This window comes from Budorcas taxicolor, chromosome 5, assembly GCF_023091745.1.
Source record: "Budorcas taxicolor isolate Tak-1 chromosome 5, Takin1.1, whole genome shotgun sequence".
Taxonomy (NCBI): domain Eukaryota; kingdom Metazoa; phylum Chordata; class Mammalia; order Artiodactyla; family Bovidae; genus Budorcas; species Budorcas taxicolor.
The window spans coordinates 37,266,049-37,290,683 of record NC_068914.1 but is presented as its reverse complement, the minus strand read 5'-3'; the positions used below and the strand labels follow the sequence as shown (position 1 = coordinate 37,290,683).

The following is a 24,635-nucleotide window of genomic DNA, read 5'->3' as shown; positions in this document are numbered from 1 at the left end:
CTAGTCAAGGCTATGGTTTTTCCTGTGGTCATGTATTGATGTGAGAGTTGGACTGTGAAGAAGGCTGAGCGCCGAAGAATTGATGCTTTTGAACTGTGGTGTTGGAGAAGACTCTTGAGAGTCCCTTGGACTGCAAGGAGATCAGCCCTGGGATTTCTTTGGAAGGAATGATGCTAAAGCTGAAACTCCAGTACTTTGGCCACCTCATGCAGAGAGTTGACTCATTGGAAAAGACTCTGATGCTGGGAGGGATTGGGGGCAGGAGGAGAAGGGGACGACAGAGGATGAGATGGCTGGATGGCATCACTGACTTGATAGACGTGAGTCCGAGTGAACTCCGGAAGTTGGTGATGGACAGGGATGCCTGGCGTGCTGCGATTCATGGGGTCACAAAGAGTCGGACACGACTGAGCGACTGAACTGAACTGATGATGATGACATGTAGGTTCATCCATGTTGCTGCAAGTGGCGGTGTCTCATCCTTTTTTATGGCTGAATAATATCCCATTGCCTATATGTACCAGGTCTTATGTATCCATTCCTCTGTCAGTGGTCATTTAGGTTGCTTCCATGTCTCGACTGTAGTGGTTGGATGGCATCACCAGCTTAATGGCCATGAGTTTGAGCAAGCTCTGGGAGTTGGTGATGAACAGGGAAGCCTGGCATGCTGCAGTCCACGGGGTCACAAACAGTTGGACACGACTGAGCAACTGAACTGAAATAGTGCTGCTATGAACATTGTGTGCATATATCTTTTCAAATTATAGTTTTTTCCATATACATGGGCTTCCCAGGACGCTCAGTGGTGAAAAATCTGCCGCCAGTGCAGGAGACACAGGAGACACAGGTTCAATGCCTGGATCAGGAAAGCCCCCTGGAGGAGGAAATGACAACCCATTCCAGTATTCTTGTTTGGGAAATCCCATGGACAGAGGAGCCTGGTGGGCTATACAGTCCATAGGGTCGCAAAGAGACACGACTGAGGACAGCCAGATACATTCCAGGAGTGGGAATTGTTGGATCATACGATAGGCCTATTTTTAGTTTTCTAAAGGAGACTCCATACTGTTCTCTATAATTGTACCAATTTACATTCCCAACAGCAGTGTCGGGAGGTTTCCTTTTCTCCACACCCTCTCTAGCATTTACTGTTTGTGGACTTTAAGAATATATATATATTCATTTTTGGCTGTGCTGAGTCTTTCTTGCTGCCTGTGGGCTTTCTCCAGTTGCAGTGTCTGGTCCTCACTGCGGTGGCTTCTCTCGTTGCAGAGCATGGCCTCTAGGGTGTGTGGGCCTCATTAGTTGCAGCACATGGGCTTAGTAGTTGTGGCACATGGACTTAGTTGCTCTGCTGCATGTGGGGTCTTCCCAGACCAGGGATCAAACCCATGTCACCTGCCTTGGCAGGCCCATTCTTAAGCACTGGACCACCTGGGAAGTCCCTGTTGGTAGACTCTCTGATGGCCATGCTGATAGCTGTGAGGTGATACCTCATAATTTTGATTTGCAGTTCTCTAATAATTAGAGACGTTGAGCCTCTTTTCATGTGCTTTTTGGCCATATGTGTATCTTTGGAGAAATGTCTGTTGAGATCTTCTGCCAATTTTTTGATTGGACTTTTTTTTTTTAATACATAAAGCTACATGAACTGTTTGCATATTTTGGAGATTAATCCCTTGTCAGTTGTCTCATTTGCAAATATTTTGTCCCATTTTGTGGGTTGTCTTTTCGTTTTGTTTATGATTTATTTTGCTCTGCAAAAGCTTTATTTATTTATTTATTTAATTTTGGGGCTCTGCTGAATCTTTGTTGCTGAATGGGCCTTTCGTTAGTTGTGGCGACAGGGCCTCTCTCTCGTTGTGGCACGCAGGCTTCTCATTGCAGTGGTCTCTGTTCTGGTGTGCTGGCCCAGTTGCTGTGAGGCATGGACTAAGTTGCACCGCAGCATGTGGGGTCTTCGTGGACCAAGGATCAAACCCTGCATTGGCAGGTGGGTTCTTCACCACTGAGGCGCCAGGGAAACCTCTGTTACTGGACTTTCTGTCCGGGTCTGTTCTGTATTGCTGTTTTTTATGCCAGTGCCATCCGTACTCTTTTAATTGCTACAGCATTTTCTAAAGTCAGGGAGCCTGATTCTTCCACCTTTGTTTCTCTTTCGCAGGATCATTTTAGCTATTACTGGTGTTTTGTGTTTCCACACAGATTTCAAAAACTTTTGTTCTGGTTCTGTGAAAGATGCCATTGGTAATGAGATGGGGATTGCATTGAGTGTGAAGATGGCCTTGGGTAATTGATTCTTCAGTCCAAGAACATGGCATATTTTTCTGTGTCATCTTCAATTCTTTCTTTCTCGACCGCCCCCCTACTGTCTTCGGTTCCTTTCATCATCATCATCCAGTGTCCAGAGTACAGGTCTTTTGCCTCCTTTAGGAGTTTTATTCCTAGGTATTTTATTCTTTTGATGTTGTGATAAATGGGATTATTTCCTTAATTTCTCTTCCACTAGTGTATAGAGTGCAACAGACTTCTGTGTATTAATTTAGATTTTTCTGTATGTTTGTGTTTTTTGGATGTGCTGTACGGCATATGTGATTGTAGCTTCCTCAACCAGGGATTAAACCCATGCCCCTGGCAGTGGAAGCATGGAGTCTTAACCCCTGGACTGCCAGAGAAGCCCTTCTGTGTATTAATTTCGTATCCTGCAACTTTACCAAATTCATTAATGAGCTCAGCAGTTTTCTGGTAGCATCTTTATGATTTCATATGTGTAGTAAGAGTTGGACACGACTGAGCAACTGAACTGAACTGATGTCATCTGCAGTTACAGTTTTACTTCGTTTCCAGTTTGGGCTCCTTTTATTTATTTTTCTTCTATGATGGCTGTGGGTAGGACTTCAAAAGTATGTTGAGTAAAAGCAGAAGGAGTGGATATCCTTGTCTTGTTCCTGATCTTAAAGGAAAGGCTTTCTGCTTTTCACCACTGAGTGTGATGTTAGCCATGGGCTTGTCGTGTATGACTTTTATTATGTTGAGAAAAGTTCCCTCTATGTCCTCTTTCTGAAGAGCTTTATTCATGAATGACTAAGTGTTTAATTTTATCACAAGCATTTTCTGTGTCTGTTGAGATAATCATATGGTTTTTGTTCTTCAATTTGTTAATGAATGTGGTGTATCACCCTGATTGACTTGCAGATATTGAAAAATCTTTCATCCCAGGAATAAATCTCATTTAATAATCTAGTGTATGATCTATTTAATGCATTGTTGGGTTCAGTTTGATGGTATTTTATTGAGGATTTTTTGCATCTATGTTCATCAGTGATATTGGCTTGTAATTTTCTTTTTTGTGTGGTATCTTTGTCTGGTTTTTGCATTGGTGGTGGTGGCCTAATATTAATGAATTTGGGGGTATTCCTTCCTCTGCAAGTTTTTGGAAGAGTTTCAAAAGGATTGGTATTCAGTTCAGTCCAGTCGCTCAGTCGTGTCCGACTCTTTGCAACCCCATGAATTGCAGCACGCCAGGCCTCCCTGTCCATCACCAACTCCCGGAGCCCACCCAAACTCATGTCCATTGAGTCGGTGATGCCATCCAACCATCTCATCCTCTGTCGTCCCCTTCTCCTCCTGCCCTAAATCTTTTCCAGCAACAGGGTCTTTTCCAGTGAGTCAGCTCTTTGCATCAGGTGGCCAGAATATTGGAGTTTCAGCTTCAACATCAGACCTTCCAATGAACACCCAGGACTGATCTCCTTTAGGATGGACTGGTTGGATCTCCTTGCAGTCCAAGGGACTCTCAAGGTCTTCTCCAACACCACAGTTCAAAAGCATCAATTCTTCAGTGCTCAGCTTTCTTTATAATCCAACTCTCACATCCGTACATGACCACTGGAAAAACCATAGCCTTGACTAAGATGGACCTTTGTTTGCAAAGTAATGTGTCTGCTTTTTATATCTCTGCTTTTTAATATACTGTCTAGGTTGGTCATAACTTTCCTTCCAAGGAGTAAGCATCTTTTAATTTCATAGCTGCAGTCACCATCTGCAGTGATTATGGAGACCAAAAAAATATAGTCTCTCACAGTTTCCACTGTTTCCCCATCTATTTGCCATGAAGCTGTGGGACTGGATGCCTTGATCTTTGTTTTTAGAATGTTGAACTTTAAGCCAACTTTTTCACTCTCCTCTTTCACCTTCATCAAAAGTCTCTTTAGTTCCTCTTCCCTTTCTGCCATAAGGGTGGTATCATCTGCATATCTGAGGTTATTGATATTTCTCCTGACTATCTTGATGCCAGCTTGTGCTTCCTCCAGCCCAGCGTTTCTCATGATGTACTCTGCATATAAGTTAAATAAGCAGGGTGACAATATACAGCCTTGATGTACTTCTTTTCCTGTTTGGAACCAGTTTGTTGTTCCATGTCCAGTTCTAACTGTTACTTCCTGACCTGCATACAGGTTTCTCAAGAGGCAGGTCGGGTAGTCTGGTATTCCCATCTCTTTCAGAATTTTCCACAGTTTATTGTGATCCACACAGTCAAAGGCTTTGGCATAGTCAATAAAGCAGAAATAGAGGTTTTTCTGGAACTCTCTTGCTTTTTCGATGATCCAGCGGATGTTGGCAATTTGATCTCTGGTTCCTCTGCCTTTACTAAAACCACCGTGAACATCTGAAAGTTCACAGTTCACGTATTGCTGAAACCTGGCTTGGAGAATTTTGAGCATTACTTTACTAGGGTGTGAGATGAGTGCAATTGTGTGGTAGTTTGAGCATTCTTTGGCATTGCCTTTCTTTGGGTGGAATGAAAACTCACCTTTTCCAGTCCTGTGACCACTGCTGACTTTTCCAAATTGGCATGTTGAGTGCAGCACTTTCACAGCATCATCTTTCAGAATTTGAAATAGCTCAACTGGAATTCCATCACCTCCACTCGCTTTGTTTGTAGTAATGCTTCCTAAGGCCCACTTGACTTCACATTCCAGGATGCGTGGCTCTTGGTGAGTGATCACACCATCATGATTATCTGGGTCGTGAAGCTCTTTTTTGTACAGTTCTTCTCTGTATTCTTGCCACCTCTTCTTAATATCTTCTGCTTCTGTCAGGTCCATACAATTTCTGTCCTTTATCGAGCCCATCTTTGCATGAAATGTTCCCTTGGTATCTCTAATTTTCTTGAAGAGATCTCTAGTCTTTCCCATTCTATTGTTTTCCTCTATTTCTTTGCATTGATCTCTGAGGAAGGCTTTCTTATCTCTCCTTGCTATTCTTTGGAACTCTGCATTCAGATACTTGTATCTTCCTTTTTCTCCTTTGCTTTTTTGCGTCTCTTTTCACAGCTAGTTGTAAGGCCTCCTCAGACAGCCATTTTGCTTTTTTGCATTTCTTTTTGATCCGTCTCCTGTACAGTGTCACAAACCTCTGTCCATAGTTCATCGGGCACTCTGTCTATCAGATCTAGTCCCTTAAATCTGTTTCTCACTTCCACTGTATAATCATAAGCGATTTGATTTAGGTCATACCTGAATGGTTTAGTGGTTTTCCCCACTTTCTTCAATTTAAGTCTGAATTTGGCAAATAAGGAGTTTATGATCTGAGTCACAATCAGCTCCCGGTCTAGTGTTTACTGACTGTATAGAGCTTCTCCGTCTTTGGCTGCAAAGAATATAATCAGTGAGATTTCAGTGTTGGCCATCTGATGATGTCCATGTGTAAAGTCTTCTCTTGTGTTTTTGGAAGAGGGTGTTTGCTATGACCAGTGCGTTCTCTAAGCAAAACTCTATTAGCCTTTGCCCTGCTTCATTCCGTACTCCCAAGGCCAAATTTGCCTGTTATTCTCGGTGTTTCCTGACTTTCTACTTTTGCATTCCAGTCCCCTATAATGAAAAGGACATCTTTTTTGGGTGTTAGTTCTAAAAGGTCTTGTAGGTCTTCATAGAACTGTTCAACTTCAGCTTCTTCAGCATTACTGGTTGGGGCATAGACTTGGATTACTGTGATATTGAATGGTTTGCCTTGGAAACAAACAGAGATCATTGTGTCGTTTTTGAGATTGCATCCAAGTACTGCATTTCGGACTCTTTTGTTGACCATGATGGCTACTCCATTTCTTCTAAGGAATTCCTGCCCGCAGTAGTAGATGTAATGGTCATCTGAGTTAAATTCTTCCATTCCAGTCCATTTTAGTTTGCTGTTTTCTAGAATGTTGACGTTTACTCTTGCCATCTCCTGTTTGACCACTTCCAATTTGCCTTTATTCATGGACCTAACATTCCAGATTCCTGTGCAGTATTGCTCTTTACAGCATTGGACCTTGCTTCTATCACTAGTCACATCTACAACTGGGTGTTGTTTTTGCTTTGGCTCCATCCCTTCATTCTTTCTTAAGTTATTTCTCCACTGATCTCCAGTATCATATTGGGCACCTACTGACCTGGGAAGTTCCTCTTTCAGTGTCCTATCTTTTTGCCTTTTCATACTGTTCGTGGGGTTCTCAAGGCAAGAATACTGAAGTGGTTTGCCATTCCCTTCTCCAGTGGACCACATTCTGTTAGACCTCTCCACCATGACCCGCCCGTCTTGGGTGGCCCCACAGGGCATGGCTTAGTTTCATTGAGTTAGACCAGGCTGTGGTCTGTGTGATCAGATTGGCTAGTTGTCTGTGAGTGTTCTTTCAGTCTGTCTGCCCTCTGATGCCCTCTCTCAGAGCCTACCATCTTGCTTGGGTTTCTCTTACCTTGTACGTGGGGTGTCTCTTCACGGCTGCTCTAGGAAAGCGAAGCTGCTGCCCCTTACCTGGACGCGGGGTATGTCTTCATGGCCGCTGCTCCTGACCTTGGACATGGAATATCTCTCTGCTGCTCAGCTGCCCAACTGCCGCTAGCCGCTGCTACACCTCAGGAGGTGTTAACTCTTTTGTAAATGTGTGATAGAATTCTTCTGTGAAGCCATCTGGTCCTGGACTTTTGTTTGTAGAGAGTATGTTTTCTTTTTTTAAATTTTTATTTATTTAGGCTGCACCAGCTCTTGGTTGACACGACTGAGTGACTTCCCTTTCACTTTTCACGTTCATGCATTGGAGAAGGAAATGGCAACCCACCCCAGTGTTCTTGCCTGGAGAATCCCGGGGATGGGGGAGCCTGGTGGGCTGCCGTCTATGGGGTCGCACAGAGTCGGACACGACTGAAGCGACTTAGCAGTAGCAGCATCAGCAGCAGCTCTTGGTTGTGGCACATGGATCTAGTTCACTGACCAGGGATTGAACCTGGGCCCCCTGCATTAAGGGTGCGGAGTATTATCCAGGGATAAGGGATAGTCTTATCTCACCAGGGAAGTCTGTTGTCTTTTAATCATTATTTCTATTTCAGTCCTTGTGATAGGTCTGTTTATATTTTCTGTTTCTTCCTGGTTCAGTCTCAGAAGATTATACCTTTCCAAGAATTTGTCCATTTCTTCCATGTTGTTCATTTTATTGGCATATATATATATATATTTGGTTTAGTAGTCTCATGGTCCTTTTTATTTCTGCGGTGTTAGTTCTAACTCCTCAGTTTTCATTTCTAAGTTTATTGACTTGAAGCCTCTCTCACTTTTTCCTCATGAATCTGGCTAAGGTTTATCAGGTCTGTTTGTCTTTTCAGTGAACCAGCATTTAGTGTCATTGATCTTTTCTATTGTTTTCCTTGTCTGTATTTCATTTATTTCTGCTCTGATATTTATGATTTCTTTCCTTCTACTGACTTTAGAATTTGTTCTTCTTTATCTAGTTGCTTTAGATGTACATTTAGGTTGTTTATTTGGGATTTTTCTTTTTCCCTGAAGTACGATTGTATTGCCATAAACTTCCCTCCTAGAACTGCTTTTACTGTGTCTCATAGGTTTTGGATCATATTTTTGTTTTCATTTGTCTCTGGGTATCTTTTTACTTCCTCTTTGATTTCTTCAGTGATCCATTGGTCATTTAGTAGCATATTGTTTAGCCTCCATGTTTCTTTACAGTTTTTTTTTTTTTTCTTGTAGTTGATTTCTAATCTCATAGTGTTGTGGTTAGAAAAGATGCCTGATATGATTTCAGTTTTCTTAAATTTATCAAGGCTTGCTTTGTGGCTCAGTATGTGGCCAGTCCTGATGAATGTTCCATATTTACTTGAAAAGAATGTGTATTCTGCTGCTTCTGCATGGAATGCTCTATGTTGTTGTTCAGTCGCTCAGTTGTATCCGACTCTTTGCAGCCCCGCGGACTGCAGCACGCCATGCTTCCATGTCCTTCACTAACTCCAGGAGTTTGCTCGCTCATGTCCATTGAGTTGATGCAACCAACCATCTCATCCTGTTGCCCCCTTCTCCTATGTATGTGTCTTCTCCTCCTAATGTGTCGTTTAAGGCTTGTGTTTCCTTATTGATTTTTCTGTCTGAATGGTCTGTCTGTTGATGTAAGTGGGGTATTAAAGTCCCCACTGTTACTGTGTTATTGTCAATTTCTCCATTTATGTCTCTTAACATTCGTCATAATCCTTGAGGTACTCACATGTTGGATGCATATATATTTAAAATTGTTTTATCTTGTTCTTGGACTAACCCCTTGATCATTATGTAGTGTCCTTCTTTGTCTCTCATAGCAGTCTTTATTTTAAAGTTTATTTTGTCTGATATGAGTATTGCTTATCCAGCTTTCTTCTGGTTTCCATATGCATAGAAAGCCTTTTTCCACCTCCTCACTTTCAGTCTGTACGTGTCCCTAGATGTGAACTTTATCTTTTGTATATAAGGGTCTTGTTTTTGTATTCATTCAGCCAGTGTGTCTTTTGGTTGGAGCATTTAATCCATTTTTGTTTAAGATAATTAGCAATATGTATTTCTTATTGCCATTTTGTTAAATTGTTTTGGGTTCGTTTCTGTAGGTCTGTTTTCTTTCCTTCCTCTATTGTTCTCCTGTGATTTGGTGACTGACTTTAGTGTTGTGTTTGGATTCCTTTTTCTTTTTGTGCGTATTGTAAGTTTTCAGATTGTGGTTACTGTGAGGTGTTTTGTTTTATTTTTTGGCCATGCTATTTGGCTGTGGGATCTTAGTTCCCTGACCAAGGATCAAACCTGGACCTACTGCAGTGAAAACAGAGTGGTAACCACTGTACCGCTAGAGAATTCCCACCGTGAGGTTTTAATATAGCAGTGTACTATACTAGATTGTTTTAAGTTGCTGGTCACTTCATTTCAAATGTGTTCCCAATATTCTGCATTTGAAGTCTTCTCTTCTCATGATTGCTGGTCTTGATACCATATTTATGTGTGAATGTTTTCCTACCTTTACTGTATGTTTGCCTTTACCAGTGAACTTCCGCATTTATAATGTTTTTGTTTCCGATTGTAGCATTTTCTTTTCCATATGGAAAGTTCTTTAGCATTTGTTGTAAAACTGGTTTTGTGGTACTGAATTCACTTAGCTTTTTTTTTCTTTTTGCTTGTCTCTGAAGTTTTTGATTTCTCTGACAAAGCTTAACAAGAGCCTTGCTGGGCAAAAGTATTCTTGATTGTAGGTTTTTCCTTTTCATTACTTTAAATATATTGTGCCAGTCCCTTCTGGCCTGCAGAGTTTCTGCTGAAAAATCAGCTGTTACCCTATGGGGATTCCCTTGTATATTTTTGTTGCTTTTAATATTTTCTTTTTGTCAGTTTGATTGACATGTGTCTCAGTGCATTCCTCCTTGGGTTAATCCTATATGGGACTCTTTGCACTTCCTGGACTTGAGTGTTTCTTTTTCCATGTTAGAAAAGTTTTCGCTATTCTCTCTTCAGATATTTTCCCAGGCCTTTTCTCTCTCTCCTCCTCCTAGGACTCCTATGCTACAGATGTTGGTGCATTTATTGCTGTCCCAGAGGTCTCCTTGGAGAAGGCAATGGCACCTCACTCCAGTACTCTTGCCAGGAAAATCCCATGGACAGAGGAGCCTGGTAGGCTGCAGTCCATGGGGTTGCGAAGAGTTGGACATGACTAAGCGACTTCACTTTCACTTTTCACTTTCATGCATTTGGAGAAGCCAATGGCACCCACTCCAGTGTTCTTACCTGGAGAATCCCAGGGACGGGGGAGCCTGGTGGGCTGCCGTCTCTGGGGTCGCACAGAGTCGGACACGACTGAAGTGACTTAGCAGCAGCAGCAGAGGTCTCCTAGACGGTCCTCATTTTTTTTTCATTCTTTATTCTGTTCCGCAGCAGTGATTTCCATCAGTCTCTGTCTTCCAGCTCACGTACTTGTTCTTCTGTCTCATTTATTCTATTTACTCCTTTTTGTGTCCTTTTCATTGCAGTTATTGTATTGTTCCTCGCAGTTTGTTCTTTACGGCTTCTAGCTCTTTATTAAACGTTTGTTTTGTCCTCTTAGTCTGTGCCCCTAGTCTTTTTCTGGGATCTTGGACCACCTGTACTGTCATCACTGTGAATTCTTTTTCAGGTAGATTGCCTGTCTCCACTTTGCTTAGTTGTTCTTCTCGGGTTTTACCTTGTTGCTTCCTCTAGAATTTATTTCTCTGATGATGTCTCATTTTGTCTTGACTTTCTCTGTGTGGCCTCTGTCCCTCAGGCTGCAGGACTGTAATTTTCCTTGGTTCTGATGTCTGCCTCCTGATGAGTGCAGTTTATATTGGGGCTTGTGCAGTCTTCCTGGCAGGAGGGACTGCTTCTTGCCCACAGGTGGGTGGAGCTGGATCTTGTCCCTCTGGTGGGTAGGGCCATCTCAGTGGGTGTGTTTATAGGTGACTGTTGTCTTTGGATGACTCGGCAACCTGTCTGCTAATGGGTGGGACTGTGTCCCACCTTTTTGGTTGGTTGTCCTGAGGTATCCCAGCAGTGGAGCCTGGGTCTTGCTCCCAAAATGGTGATCTCTGGAAGAGTTCACACTGGTGAGTATTCGTTTGGGCATCTGCAATCAGTGTTTTTGCCCCCAAGGTGAGTTACTGCCAACCCTTGCTCCCCAGGAGACCTTCTGAGACCCGCAGGTAGGTCTGGCCAAGGCTTTTTTGGAGTCGGTGCTTTGCTCTGGGTCCCAGTACACGTGAAAACTTGTGTGTGCACTCCAAGAGTGGAAACTGTGTTTCTCCCAGTGCTATGGAGCTCCTGCACTGACACCTCTCTGGCATTCAAAGCTAGATGCTATGGGGACTCCTCTTGATGCCAGACTCCCCAGGATGGGGAGCTTGATGTGGGGCTCAGAACTCTCACTCCTATGAGAGAACCTCTGGGATGTAATTACTTTCCAGCTTGTGAGTTGCCCACCCAGGAGGAAGGTATTTTGCCTGTATTGCAAAAGTGCCCCTCCTACCATCTCATTGTCTTTGGGTATAGAATATCTTTTTTGGTAGGTTCAATTCTTTTTTGTCAATGGTCGTTCAGCCGTTAGTTGTGATTTTGGTGTTTTCATGAAAGGAGTTGAGCTCAGGTACTTCTACTCTGCCATTTTGTCTCCAGCCTCAGCTTCTGTTATTTTGAATTTATATTTCTTTTGATTTGTGGAATATTTTTCTCTTATCTATTCAGCCAACGGGCGGAGAAGGCAATGGCACCCCACTCTAGTAATCTTGCCTGGAAAATCCCATGGGCAGAGGAGCCTGGTGGGCTGCCGTCCATGGGGTCGCTAAGAGTCGGACACGACTGAGCGACTTCACTTTCACTTTTCCCTTTCATGCATTGGAGAAGGAAATGGCAACCCACTCCAGTGTTCTTGCCTGGAGAATCCCAGGGACGGGGGAGCCTGGTGGGTTGCCGTCTATGGGGTCACACAGAGTCGGACACGACTGAAGTGACTTAGCAGTAGCAGCATGGAGAAGTAAATGGCAACCCATTCTAATATTCTTGCCTGGGAAATCCCATGGACAGAGGAGCCTGGTGGGCTACAATCCATAGGATCACAAAGAATTGGACATGACTGAATAGAATCTGATTTATGATCTTAATTGACTAATACATTAACTATGTGTTGAACCTTTCTACACATAGTAACTTATTTAATTCTTAAAACAGCCCTGTGCTCCTAATATTACTGTATTTTGCAGTTGGGGAAACTGAGGTTAAGTTGTCCAGTTCTCCCATAGCTAACATGTAATATTTTTATCCAGCCAACTGGCTGCATATAATATCCATATAACATTCAGTTCAGTTCAGTTGCTCAGTCATGTCCGACTCTTTGCGACCCCATGAATCTCAGCACACCAGGCCTCCCTGTCCATCACCATCTCCCGGAGTTCACTCAGACTCACATCCATCGAGTCAGTGATGCCATCCAGCCATCTCATCCTCTGTCGTCCCCTTCTCCTCCTGCCTCCAATCCCTCCCAGCATCAGAGTCTTTTCCAATGAGTCAACTCTTCACATGAGGTGGCCAAAGTACTGGAGTTTCAGCTTTAGCATCATTCCTTCCAAAGAAATCCCAGGGCTGATCTCCTTCAGAATGGATTGGTTGGACCTCCTTGCAGTCCAAGGGACTCTCAAGAGTCTTCTCCAACACCACAGTTCAAAAGCATCAATTCTTAGGCACTCAGCCTTCTTCACAGTCCAACTCTCACATCCATACATGACCACAGGAAAAACCATAGCCTTGACGGACCATATAACATTAAATAGGAATAAATATAACCTAAATTCTTACTTATTTTTCAGTTGCAGGACAAAGAATCCCAGCTCAAACTTATGTGAACAAAACAAATAATTTCATGGTTCATTGAACTGGACTAATGAAAGGTTTTAAGCATAGCTGGGTCAACTCTGCTTTTCTGTTTGGCCTTGTTCCCAGGCAAGTTTTTTCCACATAGTGGCAAAGGTGTCCCTTAGTTGTCCAGGTTTAAGTGGTCCTTTTGTTTTAAGGTTTTGAGAAAGAAAGAAATGAATCCTCTCTTCAAGGGCCCAATTTTGACTAAGAACAAGCAGACTGCCACTTCTCTCCAAATAAGTTTTATTTGGGATCAACAGGGAATTGCAACTCTGGGACGGCCATGTGCAAGTCCCTGCAATGCATGGAAAGGAGAAAGCTTTTATAAAGGGAAGTTGGGAGGGGTAAGTAAACAGGGTCAGTGGTTTTCCATTCGCTGAGGCCTTTCAGGAAAAGGAGTCTTTCATCTTGTTGGGCTGTGCTAAGATTGCAGGGCGTGAGAACTCCTCCTTTCTGATCTGTTAGTTAATTGAAGTTTCTGTTTAGTTTTTTGCAACGTCATTTCCTGGAAGATTGGCTCTGCCTGGTCAAGGATCTTCACACATGGACCAGCTGCTGTGTGCAAAGAAATGGGGGTAAAGAGTCATCAGGCTGGCTGTCCTGGGCCATGTGTCTACTCCTGTAGCAGGGGAAATGGTAGCCCACTAGACAAAATACGCTTCCCAAAAAGGGAAAATGTTTGGGCTAAAGGAGGCAGAAAATAGGAAAAACCATTTTGGCAACATAGCAGTGACTCTTGTTCTTTCATTAGGTGCCATTCCCAAGTTAAGATTCTTCCAGTTGTAAAAGATAGCAGTTATTTTTACCTAAATTGCTAAAATTTTGAATGACTATTGTGCAGTTAAAATAAGGAAAGTGAAAGTACTTTGTACAGTGCTGTAATTTATTTTTTATTTTGTATTTTTTTGTGTAATTTATTTTCAATCATATGCTTTGTTGTTCCTCTCATATCCTTCAGTTTTCTTAATTGATTATTTAGGTAAAGACCTCTTCACAGTCTGATGAAGCCTGTGAACTCCTTAGAATATTTTTAAATACAGAAAAAAGAGGATTTCAGGATTGACCTGTGGTCCAATGGTGAAGAATCTGCCTGTCAGTACAGGGGATGTGGGTTTGATCCCTAGTCAGGAAAGATTCCACATGCCATTGGGGAGCTAAACCCAAGTGTCACAACTACTGAAGCCCGTAAATTCTAGAGCTTGTGGGCTCTGTGTCAAGAGAAGGCACTAGAGTGATAAGCTGAAGCACTGCAACTAGAGAACAGCTCCCTCTCACCACCGCTAGAGAAAGCCTGCACACAGCTGGGAAGACCCAGCACAGCCAAAAAAGCTTTTTAAAAGAGCTGGGAAAAAAAAAAAAAACCCTAGAATTTCATATGAAATCATTTTTGTGAAATAAAGTTATCAAAATCCTTTAAAAATGGTAGTATAATAGTATGTGTGTTTCTTTTTTTGTTTTGTTCTTGGCCGCTCTGTGCCACATGTAGGATCTCAGTTCCCCAACCAGGGATTGAACTGGCGCCGCCTGCAGGGGAAGTGCAGAATTTTAACCAGTGGACTGACAGCGAAGTCCCTTCACTGTGTGTGTGTTTTACTATAAAATAGTAAGTAACACTCCGGTGGCAGGTGTAATAAATATTACAATTTCGAAGTGGTGATGAATGTAACATTTATTTTGAGATAGCATACACTTTATTTAGGAAGAGAGATTGTGGCAAAAGCTCAGTAACAACTTGTGGCCTCAAGGGTCCTTTCTAGGAAGATATATGCAGTACTGTGAATGTCACTAAAACTTGCTGGGATAGGCTTATTATTTGAATGGAGATATATCTTTGTTAAAAACAATCCAATATAAGATTCGTGCGATTGATACTGTATATGAGGAAGATGCATATACTTGTTTGCAGCCAAGAGTATTGGCATTAGCGTGTTAAGCATAAATGACATAAGGAGAGAGAGAAAGAAGAGATCTATAGATCATGTGGTAAGAAGGAGAGTAAGGTTGTTGCTCTCTAGATTGTAAAAGTAGCACAAAAGTAAGATAGAGGTATGATGGACGATTTCAGTGATCTTAAATTCTGCCAGAGATCCTTTCCTTCCTAGGGACAAGACTTTTTTTTTTTTCTTTTGATCATTTAAGTTCTTGGAAAAAAACAAAATGAGAGAAAAGATTTCTTTGGTTTGAAATCTCATTGACAAGGAGGAAGAAACACGTGAAGTAGGAGATGCTGAATGTTGTGGGAAATGAAACTACTATATTTGAGTCTCTCCAGACAAAATGTTGAGTATAATCGAACTGTGTCCTTGGGTATCAGGAAAGTATATTTAAAAAATAGAGAATTACCATACTTTTAGGATTCAGTGTCCCAGTCAAAGCTGAATCAAAGTTCTGTAAAATCTAAAATTTGGGGGTTAAATTTTAAATTATTTTTTAAATTCTAGTAAAATACAGACAATATAAAATTTACCATCTTAACCTTTTTTTAATGGATAGTAGTGTTAGGTACGTTTATATTATTGGTCAGCTCTCAGTACCTCCTGTCTTCAGAACACTGTTCATTTTGCCAAATTGAAACTGTCACCATTGAACAACTCATTTCCGTCTCACCACAGCATATGGTAGCCAAGATTCTGCTTTCTGTCTGAAGGTGACTACCCTAGGTGCCTCTCTTAAGTGGAATCATACGGTATTTTTCCTTTTGTGACTGGCTTATTTCGCTTAGTGTTGTTTTTCTGAGATTCATTCATGTATCATGTGGTAGAATTTCCGTCATTTTAAGGCTGCGTAATCCAGTGTGTATATACTGTATTTGTTTTATCCATTCCTCCATCAGTGGACATTTGAGTTATTCCCACCTCTTGGCTGTTGTGAATAATACTCCTGTGAACATCTGGGTGTGCAGATGTCTGCTTCTGTCTCTACATTCAGTTTTTTTTTAATTATTTTATTTGAGGAATTGTGTAGCATCTCATCATTAAGACCATGCAGAAAAAAGTTTAGATTTTAAAAGTCAACTAAGAAAAAGATCAATAAACCCATAGGAAATTGACAAAGGATTCTGAACATGTAGTTCACAGAAAAGGAGATCAGAATTAATAGATGCTTAGTTCTCCTCATAAAAAGAAATGCAAATAAAATACGTATTTCATTTATCAGACTGACAGGTAACTAAAAGGGTGTTAATATTCTGTAAAGGGCAAGGTTGTGCTGATATGGGGGCTTATATACAGCTAATGGAATTATAAATAGGGTCGGCCACTAGAAAGGGGCATTTGTCGTTACTTATCAGAATTAAAAATGCACATACCTGTTGACTTAGCAGTACCCATTTTGAGAATGTTTCCTACAGATATTTTTGCACAGCTGTAAAAGATAAATATACAGGATTAATCCTTGATGTATTGTTTGCAGTAGCAAAAACTTGGGAGTAACCTAAATGTCCATAACCTTGAAGACTAGTTATATAAATTGTTATATCTATACAAATCCTATGCAGCTATAAAAAATTTAAATGCTGCTGACATGGCTCTGGATAAGTCTTTAGGATGTATTATTGAGTGAAAATACAAGGAATAGAATCACACATATAGTATGCCATCATCTGTGTAAAGAAAGAAAAGAATGTTTCCTTATATGTGCATAAAATATGTATGGAAGTGTCTACAAGATACAAATAAAGCTGTTGTCAGTGGGAAGGGAGAATGACTAGCTATTCAAAATTTAGGTGAAGAAGATACGCATAGAAAAAAGCAAAGGGGATTACTAAAATAGTGGAAGAGATAGTTCTAAACCAATGACTTAGACCCTCTAACACACCTCTTAAGAAAAATAGCAGAACCTCAAAATCAACATGTGAAAAAACTTAAAAGCTTTTAGGATTGATTTAGACTAAAAAATAGTATAAGAAAACCAACTCCTTGGGTACAGTAACACATTTCTTTCTTTTTTGTTGCTTTTAGTAATATTTTTTTTTTAAACTAAATCTTAAACTTTATTTTTTGGCTGCGCCTCTTAGCCTGAAGGCTTACTTTCCCAACCAGGGATTTAACCTGGGCCCCCAGCAGTTGAAGGTCAGAGGCCTACCCACTGGACTGCCAGGGGTCCAAATCCTAAACATTTTTAGAAATATATAAAAAAAGAAAAATGCAATAGTCTTCCTTATCTGTGGAGGTTATGTTCCGAAACCCCCAGTGGATTCCTGAAGCTGCAGATAGTACCTCTAATTATGGTGTTTCCCCCTCAAGTTTGTTTATGAATTAGACACGGTAAGAGATTAACAATAATGATAACATAGAACAATTGTAGTCATATAAAAGTAATAAAAGTTGTGTGGGTGTGGTTTCTCAGTCTCAAGATCTCTTATTACTGTAAAAGTTTAATGCCTTTTTCATTTAAGCACTTACCATGCATGTGGTCAGATTGTCAACATCCGCTGGATCATAGAAAAAGCAAGAGAATTTTAGAAAAACAGCTACTTCTGCTTCATTGACTACACTAAAGCCCTTGACTGTGTGGAGCACAACAAACTCTGGAAAATTCTTAGAAGAAATTGGAATACCAGACCTTACCTGCCTCCTGAGAAACCTGAATGAAGGTCAAGAAGTGTTAGAACCAGACCTGGAACAATAGACTGGCTCCAAATTGGGAAAGGACTGTGTCAAGTCTGTATATTGTCATGCTGCTTATTTAGCGTCTATGCAGAGAACATCATGTGAAATGCTGGGCTGGACGAAGCACAAGCTGGAATCAAGATTGCCGGGAGAAATATCAATAACCTCAGATGTGCAGATGATACCACCCTTATGGCAGAAAGTGAAGAAGAACTAAAGAGCCTCTTGATGAAAGTGAAAGAAGAGAATGGAAAAGTTGGCTTAAAGCTCAACATTCAGAAAACGAAGATCATGGCATCTGGTCCCATCACTTCATGGCAAATAGATGGGGAAACAATGAAAACAGTGACAGACTTTATTTTTTGGGGCTCCAAAATCACTGCAGATGGTGACTGCAACCATGAAATTAAAAGACACTTGCTCCTTGGAAGAAAAGCTATGACTGACCTAGACAGCATATTAAAAAGCAGAGACATTACATTACCAACAAAAGTCCGTCTGGTCAAAGCTATGGTTTTTCCAGTAGTCACATATGGATGTGAGAGTTGGACTATAAAGAAGGCTGAGTGCCAAAGAATTGATGCCTTTGAACTGTGGTGTTGGAGAAGACCTTGAGAGTCCCTTGGACTGCAAGGAGATCCAACCAGTCCATCGTAAAGGAGATCAGTCCTGAATATTCATTGGAAGGACTGATGTTGAAGCTGAAACTCCAATACTTTGGCCACCTGATGCGAAGAACTGACTCATTGGAAAAGACCCTGATGCTGGGAAAGATTGAAGGCGGGAGGAGAAGGGGACGACAGAGGATGAGATAGTTGGATGGCATCACTGATGCAATGGATGTGAATTTGAGTAGGCTCCAGGTGTTGATGATGGACAGGGAAGCCTGGCATGCTGCAGTCCATGAGGTCTCAAAGAGTCAGATACGACTGAGCGACTGAATTGAACTGAAGCCTTCTTCCACCCCATTCCTCCTCTGTTTGATTGACAGGATTATGTCTCCTGACTGACAGTATATTTTGATTTCAGTGAAACATTTCACAAAGTTCATGACATTCTTCAATGTGAGGTGGATAGTAGAAAGGCTTGTAACTGACAAGTGTTACCCATGGGTTTTTGTCTTTGGTTAGAGTCTTATATTCTTTTTTGTCTTCGTTTTTACAAAACTACACAGGAGAGATAGTAAATGTGTTGGATTATTTAATGTTTAGTATATATGAATGTAAAGTTCTCCATTTATAATAATGATGTAATGTATTAAATTCCTGCCTCAAACATTAGTTATACAAATACAGCATAGAGAAGGCCTGATTTTAAAGCTCTTGATGAGATTCCTAAGAAATAAACAAGTAGATTTTCTCTTGGTGTCAGTGGTAGTGCTTCTTTTTTGATGAATAAGTTGGTCATGGCTTTCTAGAATCTTAAGTGTATTTATTTACTTGCAGTAATCGTCTCAAGAATTTTTCCTATGAAAATACTTAAGAGGATACTAATAGTTTTAAAATAAAATATTTTTAGCTGTTTTCTTTGGATTAGTAAATAATAAAACCATAAAACAATAGAGAAGTGATTAAATTGTGTTATCTACATGTCAAGAGTATATTAGTTACTATGATTCTGTGGCTGTATAGAAAAATGTTGGCAGAATGTTAAAAGAAATAGAACAGAAAGTATCTGTCTTTCTATTGTAATGAAATTCTATTTACACGTTAATGAGACTTGAAAGGACTTTTAAAACTATGGAAAAGTGTTTTTTAGAGTAATGTAATAATATATACATGCTCAGTCACTCAGTTGTGGTCGACTCTTTGCAACCCTGTGGAGTATGTCCTCCAGGCTCCTAGGAGTCCATGGGATTTTTCCAGCCAAGAATACTGGAGTGGGTTGCCATTTCCTATTACAGGGAAGGTAATAATTAAATAGTGAAATTTAAACATTTTAATTTTATGATCAGAAAGTGATATAGTTTATTTCCTTGCAGTCTTAATAGCAGGCAGCAGTCTTTCCCATGAAAAGGAGAAAAAGTGAAATATAATATTAGGCTGTATTATTAGAGGTGTGATGTTCAGACCATTGAACCCACACAAGTCATCACACTTGGAATATGGTTTTCAGTTTTAGGTGTTTTGCTTTTGTTTTTATTGTAGTGTAGTTCGTTTACAATGTTGTGTTAGTTTTCGGTGTACAGGTGTTGTGATATTAAGAAAAGAATCCGTAAATGAATTATGGAGGAGATCTTGGAATTCACCTGAGGATGGATGTGGGAATGTTTGCCCTGTTAACGGGGTTTAGAAGATGAGGACAGGAAGAGGAGAAAGGGGAAGTAATAACATAATGGGGTCTTCAAATATTTGAATGTCAGCTGGAAAAGGGAATAGTTGTTTCTTTATAGCTGTAGAGGGCAGTACTAAAATCAGTGGGTGGAAATGACAGCAGCAGGCTGTGGAGGTCCAGGGTGGACCAGTGACTAACATCCGAAGGGTCTGACAACAGGATACAGGGACTTACTGGGTGACTGGCCAGAGGGAGAAGAAACCAAGGCATAGGTCACCAAGACAAGGAGCCAGTTTCTAGTTCCTTGCAGAAGGTCACAGTTAAAGAAACAATTACTAGAAGAGTTAAGAGACTAGACAGGATCATCAAAAATACATAAAGCAGGGAATTCCCTAGTGTGGTCCAGTGGTTGGGACCTCACGCTTTCACTTCTCACGGCCCAGATTCAATCCCTGGTTGGGGAACTAAGATCCCACAAGGTGCAGGATGCTGCCAAAAAAAAAAATCATGATGTAGAACCAGTTATTAACTGACCTTGGATACCATATACCGGATCATCTCGGATCCTATGAACACAACATACAGGTGGGAATGAAAAGAATTGCTACTAGAGATCAAGTAGAATTGAGCCGGTGAAGGAACTTTAAACTTTTATCAAGTAATTATATGTATTAAAAGAAAATGAGGATGACTTCCTAATGTCTCCTTTTCTCACTTCTGCCGTTTATGCCACTTGGTTTCCTACTCACCAGGTGACCACAGCCCCTTTCTTCTTATCCAGACATCCTTGCTGTGAGCGTGATCTATAAAGTGGTCTCCTTAGGCCAAGCCCCATCAAGAGCTTCAGACTGCTTGTGAGGCTTAGTTGTGAGTGTCTGGGTTTGGATAGCCCGCATGCACTCTAGTTCAAGGAACCAAGATTTGGACTTCTGCTTTAACTTCTTGTAGGAATGGTGGTCTATAGTGACCTTACAGGTTTTTCTCCTTGGGGACTAGAACTTCACATCAGGGCCCTACCTACTGACTAGACTTCTTAGCTGCCCAACTCCACATGTGTCTGAGCTTGCTAAACCATGGCTTCTCCACACCTGCCCTCATCTTCCTATTGACTTTTCTTCAAATTATCTGAACTTTTTTGATTCTTCCCACCAATTTGAGGCTCTGGGCTGATTTCCCTTTTGCTTTTCAAACCTGCCAGGCAAGTTTAGATCTAAATGTTGGCTCCTTCCTGGCTGTCCTGTCCACCCATATTTATCTTTCTTACTTTGTTTTTGTTCTTGCCCTTGGATAATCAAACTGTCAAAATTCAGCCTCCCCTCCCCTGCGCCTTTTTTTTTTTCCTTTCAGTACTCACCTTATTGCAGTATTCTGGAATCAAACACAACATCTCAAGAGGTTTGCCTGTATTTTTTTTTAATCATTTATTTGTTGTTTTTATTAAATTGAACTATAATTGTTTTACAGTGTTGTGTTAATTTCTGCAGTGCTGCAAAGTGGTTTAGTTATACACACACACACACACATACACACACACACACATATATACGTGCATTCTTTTTTAAAATATTTTTTTCCATTATGGTTTATCATAGGATATTGAATATAGCTCTTTGTGCTATAGCAGTAGGACCTTGTTGTTTATCCATTGTGTATATAAAAACTTAACATATACTAACCCAAGGATTCCACTCCATCCCTCCGCCTTGGCCAGCACCAACTTGTTCTCTGGGTCTGTGATTCTGTTTCATAGATAAGTTCACTTATGTCATATTTTAGATTCCACGTACAAGTGATATCATGTGTTTCTCGTCCTCTGACTTGCGTCACTTAGTATGATCATCTCTTGTTATGAAAATCTCATGGATAATCCATGTTGCTGCATATGGCATTATTTCCTTCTTTTGGACTGAGTAATATTCCATTGTATGTATGGACCACATCTTTATCCATTCATCTGTTAATGGGCATTTAGGTTGCTTCCATGTCTTGGCTATTGTGAACAGTGCTGCTGTGAACACAGGGGTGCATGTAACTTTTTGACACACAGGTTTGTTTGGATGTATGTCCCAGAGTGGGATTGCTGGATCATATGATAATCCTCTTTTTCGTTCTCTGAGGAACCTCCATACTGTTCTCCACAGTGACTGCACCAACTTACATTCCCACCAGCAGTGTAGGAGGGTTCCCTTTTCTCCACACCCTCTCCAGCATGTATTATTTATAGACTTTTTAATGATGGTCATTCTAACAGATGTGAGGTGGTATCTCATTGTAATTTTGATTTGCTTTTCTGTAATAATTAGTGATGTTGAGCATCTTTTCATGTGCTTATTGGCCATCTATTTCTTCGGAGAAATGTCTCTTTAGGTGTTCTGCCCAGATTTTGATCGGGTGGTTTGTTTTTGTTGTTGTTGTTGATGTTGAGTTTTATGAGCTGTTTGTGTGCTTTGGAAATTAAGCCCTTGTTGGTCGCATCATTTGCAAATATTTTCTCACATTCCAGAGGTTGTCTTTTTGTTTTGTTTATGATTTCCTTTGCTGTGCGAAAGGTTGTAAATTTGATTAGGCTCTACTTGTTTATTTTTGCTTTTATTTCTTGAAGAAGGCAATGGCACCCCACTCCAGTATTCTTGCCTGGAAAATCCCATGGACAGAGGAGCCTCGTGGGCTGCAGTCCATGGGGTCGCTAAGAGTCGGAGACAACTGAGCGACTTCTCCTTCACTTTTCACTTTCATGCATTGGAGAAGGAAATGGCAACCCACTCCAGTGTTCTTGCCTGGAGAATCCCAGGGACAGGGGAGCCTGGTGGGCTTCAGTCTATGGGGTCGCACAGAGTCGGACACGACTGAAGTTTAGCAGCAGCTTTTATTTCTAATTCCTTGGGAGACTGAAAGAAAACATTGTTACAGTTTATGTCAGAATGTTTTGTCTATGATCTCTTGTAGGAGTTTTGTGGTGTTGTATCTTATATTTAAGTCTTTAAGCCATTTTGTGTTTATTTCTGTATATGATGAGAGTGTGTGTTCTAACTTCATTGATTCATATGCGGCTGTCCAACTTTCCCAACACCACTTGCAGAGTCTGGAGGAAAAGCCAGAAAGAATTTCCTCGGATTCTTTGTTAGACGTTTCTTCCCTTTCTCTTTTAAATATTATGTTTCCCCAGAGTTCTGTCAGTAATCTCTTTTCTTTTCACCTAGTACACTTCCGATCTCATCCACTTTTATACTGAGGTGACGACTCCCAAATACACATTTCTAGTGGAAACGTATCCTTTGAACTAGAGACCTACATCCGTCATGACATTCGATAGACACTTCAAACAAGTTGTTTTCCCTCCCACACTTGAACCTCCTCTTGTATTACTCATGCTGGTGTTTGGTGCCACCATCCACCCCAGACACAATCTTGTCTTCCTAGTCTATTTTACCATTTCTATCCATTTAATCTCCAGATCCTGTTCCAGCTCTTAACGTTCTCCAAAATCCATACCTTTTTCTCAGCTTTAACTCACTGTACTTATACTCTGAGGCAGGAATCATACATGTAGGGTTTACTGTTTGTCATGTGGGGTCCAGCGTTTTAGCCAGCATGTGGTTAGTGCTTCAGTTCAGTTCAGTTCAGTCGCTCAGTCGTGTTCGACTCTTTGCGACCCCATGAATCTCAGCACACCAGGCCTCCTTGTCCATCACCAACTCCCGGAGTTCACTCAGACTCACATCCATCGAGTCCGTGATGCCATCCAGCCATCTCATCCTCTGTCGTCCCCTTCTCCTCCTGCCCCCAATTCCTCCCAGTATCAGAGTCTTTTCCAATGAGTCAACTCTTCGCATGAGGTGGCCAAAGTACTGGAGTTTCAGCTTTAGCATCATTCCTTCCAAAGAAATCCCAGGGCTGATCTCCTTCAGAATGGACTGGTTGGATCTCCCTGCAGTCCAAGGGACTCTCAAGAGTCTTCTCCAACACCACAGTTCAAAAGCATCAATTCTTAGGCACTCAGCTTCCTTCACAGTCCAACTCTCACATCCATACATGACTGCTGGAAAAACCATAGCCTTGACTAGACGGACCTTAGTCGGCAAAGTAATGTCTCTGCTTTTGAATATGTTGTCTAGGTTGGTCATAACTTTTCTTCCAAGGAGTAAGCGTCTTTTAATTTCTTGGCTGCAATCACCATCTGCAGTGATTTTAGAGCCCCAGAAAATAAAGTCTGACACTGTTTCCACTGTTTCTGCATCTATTTCCCATGAAGTGATGGGACCAGATGCCATGATCTTTGTTTCCTGAATTTTGATCTTTAGGCCAACTTTTTCACTCTCCTCTTTCACTTTCATCAAGAGGCTTTTTAGTTCCTCTTCACTTTCTGCCATAAGGGTGGTGTCATCTGCATATCTGTGGTTATTGATATTTCTCCCGGCAGTCTTGATGCCAGCTTGTGCTTCCTCCAGCCCAGCGTTTCTCATGATGTACTCTGCATATAAGTTAAATAAGCAGGTTGACAATATATAGCCTTGATGTACTTAGTATGTGTCAAATGAATGGATGGAGGCCAGTGTCTTGGTTCATTCTTTGCTTGTTTTCAATTACAGCACTATTTCCCTAACTGTCCCCTCTGCTTTTTACTTCCTTTCAGTGTGTTGTCTATTTCACCACTGTGTGACATGTCTAAAATACTACTTTTTAAAATTTGTAAATAATTTAATGTATATTTCTGAAAGATAAGATATTTTAAAAAGTCATAACCACTATGCCATTTTCATAGCTAAAATTTCACAATTATTCTTTGACTTTTTAAGTTTTATTTTTTGGCCTCACTGTGCAGCATTTGGGATCTTTAGTTCCTTGAGCAGAGATTGAAGCTGTGCCCCCTTCAGTGAACGCGTGGAATCCTAACCACTGGTCCAGGGAATTCCCCTTTCCGTTTTTTTCCCCCAAATAAATTGATTTTATAATAGCCTTACTGGAGACAATTATTCTTGAATATCATCAGCTATCTAGTCAGCATTCAAATGTTCAGTTTTTCTCATAATTTATTTTGAAAATTATTTACAATTCTTA

General features: G+C 41.0%; 1 protein-coding gene across 2 annotated transcripts in view; it reads left to right on the top strand.

Moving 5' to 3' along the window:
• The window catches only part of TBCE (tubulin folding cofactor E), a 91,448-nt gene that overhangs the window by 4,458 nt on the left and 62,355 nt on the right, over positions 1-24,635 (top strand). Inside the window, exon 1 of one of the 2 annotated variants that reach the window (XM_052639446.1) lies at positions 14,217-14,296. The exons of the other annotated variant lie outside the window; for it this stretch is intronic. The gene's annotated coding sequence lies outside the window, so the exon portion shown is untranslated. Of the gene's footprint in view, positions 1-14,216; positions 14,297-24,635 lie in introns of those variants that run through there. 2 annotated transcript variants of the gene reach the window in all.